At 36.4% G+C, this 6,335-nt stretch overlaps 1 pseudogene across 1 annotated transcript; it reads left to right on the forward strand.

Moving 5' to 3' along the window:
- The first annotated feature begins 877 nt into the window (after window positions 1-877).
- Window positions 878-4,913, forward strand: Senp2-ps6 (SUMO specific peptidase 2, pseudogene 6; annotated as a pseudogene). Its single transcript, XR_015637711.1, has one exon. The product of XR_015637711.1 is annotated as an SUMO specific peptidase 2, pseudogene 6 (transcript).
- The last annotated feature ends 1,422 nt before the right edge of the window (window positions 4,914-6,335 follow it).

Consider the following 6,335-nt stretch of genomic DNA (forward strand, 5'->3'; position numbering starts at 1 on the left):
CTGAGCTACCCCCTACAGGTGTTATCTTTACTTTTATGGATGCATTCAGTTGGAATTCATTTCTCATGTGAAAGACAATAGTTATTTTTTTCTATAAGAATAAGCAATCATCATACAATAATTTACCAATTTATTTATCATTTTCCTATTGTTGAATAGCATTACAAACATTATGTATGTGTATATGTTAAGCATTATTTTCAATAAAGAGATAGAGTTTTCATTATTCTGTTTGCATATTTGTGTTGCTTTGTTTCATACATACGCATGCTGTATTTACACAACTTCTAGGTTTCTAACTACCTACTAACTCCTCTCTTGTCACCTGGGGACTTATGACCTATTTTATAATTATTTTATCTAATAACTCTCCCCATATGTATATGTATTTTGGACTATTTAAGATTGGAAAACATAAGAAGGATTTTGTTCCGAGAGAAGAGTGATTCTCCTTCTTTCTGCAGCCATTGATTTGGTTCTTCACACCTCTTCGTTCAGTTGAGTCCTTGTATACATGTAACTTAAGATTTCAAACAAGATATGTTGAAGAGCACTTATATTTTGTTTCCTATAATTGACCATGATGGGGCAGGTTCCTAAAAGACAAATGTACTAGTCAGGACCAGTTAAATTATGCTGAGGTTATTTGGGGAACTCTGCTCTGCCAAAGTGAACTGAGCTATGTATCAATTCATTCAAACTTCCCACTCCCGCAAGGGAGTGCTTTGAAATCCTGGACCTTTTTGGGGTAGGGGAGAGCTTCAACCCTCCAAAGAACGTTGGTTTGCCTTCTTTCAGGTGACATCACAACCAGCTATGGAACCTTAAAGTCTGTGATTAGGGGTAAACCCCTGATTTAGGTATCACTCGTGAGGTTGCCTCCGAAGTGGTAGCTGCTAGGTTTAGACCTGGTGCCTTACTAGTCATTTGAATAGGACGATCAGTCTCATTTGAAAGTTTTTTGGATTTAGCTGCCCACCCACGTAGAGCCAGGCATACGGTTGCTTTTCTCTTCTAAATCATAGAGCCGGCACCCTCAAAACACCTATCCAAGCAGGTCTCCATGTGGCAACCTAAACAGCCCGGGGTGGGCATGAAACCGGAACCTTCAGGAAAAGGTCGAAAGCGGAAACACCAGGACAAAAGTGGGACAGAGACCAAGTCTGAAGCTTTGGGACAAGGTCCATCAAACAACTGCCAAGATGGAACACAAATGGTGTTTCAGAAGCCTGGAAAGGCACGGAAGAAGATCCGTCAGGATCATCAAGACCAAAAACTTAAAAAAGAACAGCCTGGCAAGGGTCAGGGACAGAAACCCCAGGAAGAGGGTTCAGGAAATATGAAACCCCTACAGTGTCTGCCAGAGCAGGGTGTAGTTGAGAAGTCGGCTGAGGGTGGCGAGTGTCGCAAACGGCCCTATTCTGTCCTACAGGAAAAACCTCAAAGCCCCAAAAACGAAAAGTATACTAGGTCACTTGAACAGCTTCAAGGTGGCCATCCTGTGAGGTCTGACCCATACAGGCCTCACCCAATCTTTTCTGACACCTCAAACAACATAGGTGGAATGCCAGGACATCCTCATGGATCAGAAACATCTCAGGGAGATGGAGAACCATCTAAAGAGGTTCTCTCTACCAAGAGAGAGAAGAGGTGTGCAGAGGAGAAATGTGTACCGGGGAACAGCTTGGAGCATGGCTTGCCGGGAACAGTTAAAGCAAACATCCTGGACAGTGGAGGCGGTAGGTTACTCCCCAACAAGATGGCAGTACTTGCAGGAGAGAAAAAGGCTCTCCCAGAGGAAGAAAAGAAGCAAGAAAAAGAATTTCCAAAAGAAATGGAAAAGGAAGTTGAGGAAGCATTGGGTCCAGGAGCCCAGGAAGAAATCCTCAGTACGGGATTCAAGCTCAAAATCACCCGAGGAGATATGCAGACCCTCAAGAATGGTCAGTGGCTCAATGATGAGGTCATCAATTTCTACATGAATCTTCTGGTTCAGAGAAATGAAAACCAAGGCTACCCTGCTCTTCATGCGTTTAGCACTTTCTTTTACCCCAAGCTAAAGCATGGCGGTTACAATTCTGTGAAAAGATGGACCCGAAGAATCAATCTCTTTGAAAAAGAACTTATCTTGGTGCCTATTCACCAGAGGGTCCATTGGAGCCTGGTGGTAATCGATTTAAGAAAGCGAAGCATCGTCTACCTCGATTCAATGGGTCAGACAGGGAAAAATATCTGTGAGACCATCTTCCAATATTTACAAAATGAGAGCAAGACCCGAAGGAACATCGAGCTGGACCCTGTGGAGTGGAAGCAGTACAGCTTAACTTCACAGGAGATCCCTCAACAACTGAATGGGAGCGACTGTGGAATGTTCACCTGCAAATATGCAGATTACATCTCTAGAGACCAACCTGTGACCTTTTCTCAGCAACACATGCCCCTCTTCAGGAAGAGGATGGTGTGGGAAATCCTGCACAGTCATTTACTGTAATAACATCCACCTGGTTGCTATGGCTCCCGCCTTGTCCATTTCCATGGCTGTTTCTAATATACCTCAAGTGGGAAGGGTTGAAGAGACTTTAAACAGGTACTGAGCTGTCTGACCAGATAGAGCCCACTCTCTTCAATATTGTCCTAACGTGGGGTGTGGGTCTGCTACCCTAATGCCATCTCCAGAACGCATAAAACTACCGCCAGCTTAGAAACTGCCACTGTCTAACTCATGGAAGACTACGTGCTAAAGAAATACTATTTTTATGCTGAATTTAGTCAATGAATTGGTGTTTTATAGGGTTTTTGTTTGTTTGCTTATTTTGTTTTTCTTTGTTTTTTGTTTTGTTTTCGTTTGTGGTTTTGTTTTGTTTTTGTGTGTTTTTGGTTTTGGTTTGTTTTTTGTTGTTTTGTTTTTGCTGTTTTTGGTTTTGTTTTGTCTTTGTTTTTGTTTTGTGTTCTGTTATTTTGTTTTTGGTTGGTTTTTGGTTTTGTTTTTTGTATTTGTGTGTTTTCGGTTTTGTTTTTTGTTGCTTTGTTTTACTTTGTGTTTTCGTTCAGTTTTTGTGTGGTTTGTTTTTTCATTCTTGCTGGTTAGTTTTTGTGTGTTTTTGTTCTTTTTTGTTTTTGTGTATTTTTGTTTTTCTTTTTGTTTTGTTTTGTTTTTGTGTTTGTGTTTTTGGTTTTTTTATCTTTTTATTTTTTGTTTTTGTTTGTATTTGTGTTTTTGGTTTTCCTTTTAGTTGTTTAGTTTTCCTGGTGTTTTTTTGGGTTGGTTTGTTTTTCTTTTGTTTTTGGCAGGTTGGTTTTTTTGTTTGTGTTTCCCATTTTTTTCCTGTTTTGTTTTGTGTTTTGTTGCCATTCTGTAAATTTTTTTTCGGTTTTTGGCTTTGTTTTTTGTTTTTGTTTCTGTATTTATTTGTTTTGTTGTTGTTGTTGTTTTGTTCTTGGTTGTGTTTTTTGTTATAGTTTTTGTTTTCCTTTCTGTGTATTTTATTTTGTTTTTTGTTGTTTGGTTTTTGTGTTTTTTGTTAATTTTGTGTGGTTTGTTTTTGTTTATTGTTGGTTAGTTTTTGTGTGTTTTTCTTTTTGTCTGTTTTTGTATATTGTTTTGTTTTTGTGATTGTGCTTTTGGTTTTGTTCTTTATTATTTTTTGTTTTTGTTTTTGTTCGTATTTCTGTTTTTGTTTTTGTTTCTTGTTGTTTTGGTTGTGTGTGGTTTTGATTTTTGTTTTTTGTTTTTCTGTATTTTTGTTTGTGTTTTGGGTTTTGTATTTTGTTTTTCTGTATTTTTGTTTGTTTTTGGCTTTGTTTTTGTTTTTAGTTTGCTTGGGTTTTGCATTATATTTTTTGTTGTTTCTTGTTTGTTTGTTTGTTTGTTTCATTTTGTTGGGTTTTTTTCCATTTTGTTGTTGTTTTTTTTTTTCATTTTGTTGTTTTCTTTTCTCCGTTTGGTTGCTTTTTTTTTTTCACCCATTTTTTTCTTCCTTACCCTACCCCATTGATTATATTCCTTAACTCCCGTGCAAACCTTGGCCATTATCATTTTTCAATCCTCTATTCCTTGTTTGAACTATTTCTGAAAGGAATGCTCACATCGAGTCATCCCCTGCTGAAGATCAAGAGGGACATCAGCAGGAAGAAGCTGGAGCTGTTCACTAGCATCGCTAATGCTAGAGTTGGATGCTGTTAAATTGAAGCTGGGAGTAGTGGTGGTGCTTTTTTAATATTTTGGGCTTTTTTAAGCTTGAAAATAGTATAAGAAATAAAAATGGGTTGCCAGGACCCCTGATGTTCTTTACCACCATACTCTACTGACTGACTTGTACAGGGTGGAGAACTGTGGCCCAACTACTGCCTGCTCGTCCAGGACTATGAAAAAAAGCATAATGGTCCTTAAAGGACTCATTCTTTCCCAGACCTACATTAGATTTGGAAGCTGATTTGAAGAAAAGATTATGGCAAATGTCCATTTTTATCTCAGAAATCATTTAATACATACCCATCTAGGGTTGAGTTGAACTGTTCATTTGAAAAGTTCTATTTAATTTAAAAAAATTTCTTAAAAAAGTTTGGCATATATTAAGGTGAAATTAAGATTTTTTTTATTATATTAACATTCCCACTGTGGAAGTTGGGGATTTGGTATTTAGGCTTGATACCACCAGTTATACAATAACCTATTTTACATGTGGTAGTTTGTATTTAACTTTTCTATTCATTATCTTATGGTTGTGTTTATGCAATTTTTATTCAATAAATTTTAAAGTTATTTAAACATTTAAAAAAAGATTTCAAACAAGTATTTGTTGAGCATGTTTTTTCCAATTGGACATCAAATTTTAAATTATTTAGGTAATGACTCATTTACTTGTGATAATTTGATATTTATTATTTGAATAATAAATATGAATTGAACCAGATACCGTTTGAGGCATTTATATATACACATTAGTATTTAATATAGGATAGAACTTCTAAACACCCTATTGTATTTCATACAGTTTCTCAATCCATACCGGCACTGGACCCCGCTTTAGACATCTCATTTTGTACACCACTCTTTTATTTAGTAACTGAGAATACAGATGTGTATTTGTAAGCTCAAAATCCCAACTATTAGGTAGAGTGTCAATTTGTAGTGGGAAAGGGAATATTGAAAATGCAAGGCAAAACCTTTGAAATTAAAAGGAAATTTCAGGTGCAAGGTTTAGTAGGTAAGTCTTTATTCCCAATGCCTGGCTACAGGAGGTGGCTAATGCAGTCTTTATTACCCTCCACCCCCCATTGTTAATAGTCTTATGAAGTTGTTTCTTGGACCAATGCGTTCAAGGCTATTCCCCATTTTCAGTTTTATTAGATTTAATGTATCTGGTTTTATGTTCAGCTCTTTGACTGTTGAATTTTATTCAGCTAACAGAAACAGATGGAGAGACCCACAGCCAAACATTAAATAGAGCTCTTGTAATTTTATGTAAGAGTTGGGGGAAGTATTGAGGGACAAGAGAGGGATAGGAACTCCACAAAGAAGACCAACAGTGTCAACTAACATGGACCCATGGGGGCTCCCAGAATCTAAACCAAAAGCCAAAAAGCATATAATGGCTAGATCTAACCTAGCCCCTTGTATGTGCACATATGTAACAGAAGTGCAGCTTGATCTTCATGTGAGTCCTCCAATAGCTGAAGTGCAGGCTGTCCTTGACTATGTTGCTTGCTTGTGAATCCTGTTCCCTAAATGGGATGATTTCAATGGGAGAGGATGCTACCCCTAGTCCTGTAGCAACTTGATGTACCAGGATGGGTTAGTTTGTGAATTCTTAAGTGCTATTTTCTGATAATAGAGGTTAAGAGTGAAACAGAGAGAAAAAAATCCTTCCAAATCAAAGCTTCGGTTTGTGTAATAGATTGGTAAATATATAAACTTTTTCTGCATTTTAAAGATTCACTACTAAGCATAGCTATAAAAAACATATTTGCATAAATGTAAATAACAAGTGAAATATATATATACATATATATTTCACTATACCTTGACCGTTTGAACTAAAACTATATTTCTTTACCCATGTTCTTTTGCTCCTAATTTAATGTAGCATTAAATTAGACAAATGATCTAAAATTTCTGGGTATTTTCTCAACAAATCACATCAACATCAGTGATGAAATGCAATTACAGTATGGAATTAAAATAAAATATATGTAATGCTATGTTATATCTAATAAACTTCTTAAAAATATTTTAATCTACAAATGAACCAAATAACATAAATATCTCAATTTTTATGTTATCTCCTATCTCAAGATATTTACCTGTTAGATAACTTGTAACACATAAAATGTAT

The sequence above is a fragment of the Rattus norvegicus genome, chromosome 14 (assembly GCF_021556685.1).
Source record: "Rattus norvegicus strain SHRSP/BbbUtx chromosome 14, alternate assembly SHRSP_T2T, whole genome shotgun sequence".
NCBI classification, from domain to species: Eukaryota; Metazoa; Chordata; class Mammalia; order Rodentia; family Muridae; genus Rattus; species Rattus norvegicus.